Genomic DNA, 967 nt, shown 5'->3' with positions numbered 1-967 from the left:
CAGAATTCTGAAAAAAAGACAGAATTCTCAGCAAAAAAAGTCAGAATTCTGAAAAAAGACAGAATTCTCAGCAAAAAAAGTCAGAATTCTGAGAAAAAAGTCAGAATTCTGAGAAAAAAGACAGAATTCTGAGAAAAAAAGTCAGAATTCTGAGAAAAAAGTCAGAATTCTGAGATTGAAGTCAGAATTCTCACCAAAAAAGTCAGAATTCTGACTTCAATCTCATTTTAAACTGAAATAAAATTTAAAAATCAGTTAACTTTTTTTTTCAGTGGCCCTAATCCTCTTCCGTATCAGACTGATCAGAGCAGATGTAGGGAAAAAAACAGCCAGTAGAGATAATTAATTAATTAATTAATGACATGATGTTACCCATAACAACAGCTCAGTAAGTTGGAAAACAGCCAGACTGTCACCATAAACTGAAAATTCCTGTTATCTATAATAACCGCATCAATGCAGACATCTTTAAAAAAAAAGCTTTATGACACATTTTGATTTAAAAAATAGATTTTAGAGGCAAATATCTTATAAAAATAAGTCTTGGGAAGAATTTTATTTTATATATCTTCCATAGTGTGTTAGATGTTAATATGGAAAGAGCGTAAAAACGGTGCGATCTGTTTTATTTACCGCTGAGGAAAACATGAAGCAGATTATAGTTTAATGTCAGAAAGGCTGGAAGGTTAAAGATCGGACAGTTCAGTCAAACTTACCGTGTGTGAGTGAGTCTGTGTCCGGTATGAGGAGCGGCTCTCCTCTGCTGAGTCTCCGCCCGGACTGGATGTCCCCCCCCCTCCCTCCGCCCTGTTCCTCATCATATGACCGCAGCCTGTCTGCGCAGATGAAGATGAAAAACACGCAGAAACACGCAGCATTTCTCACTATCTGCTGCACAACCATGAAAAACAACCACTGCCTTTTTTATGCTGATGTTATTTTGAAGAAGCAGGGGCGGATTTAGGAA

At 36.8% G+C, this 967-nt stretch overlaps 1 protein-coding gene across 1 annotated transcript in view; it reads right to left on the bottom strand.

Annotated features, from left to right (window-relative positions):
* LOC107101576 (cingulin-like protein 1) overlaps positions 1 to 812 on the bottom strand; it is a 13,546-nt gene extending 12,734 nt beyond the window's left edge. The window contains exon 1 of the mRNA XM_015400529.1: positions 717 to 812. The gene's annotated coding sequence lies outside the window, so the exon portion shown is untranslated. The remainder of the gene's footprint in view (positions 1 to 716) is intronic.
* Between the last annotated feature and the right edge of the window lie 155 nt (positions 813 to 967).

This window comes from Cyprinodon variegatus, unplaced genomic scaffold, assembly GCF_000732505.1.
Source record: "Cyprinodon variegatus isolate N-32 unplaced genomic scaffold, C_variegatus-1.0 Scaffold1115, whole genome shotgun sequence".
NCBI classification, from domain to species: Eukaryota; Metazoa; Chordata; class Actinopteri; order Cyprinodontiformes; family Cyprinodontidae; genus Cyprinodon; species Cyprinodon variegatus.
The sequence above is the reverse complement of the archived record's forward strand: the minus strand, read 5'-3'. Positions and strand labels throughout refer to the sequence as shown.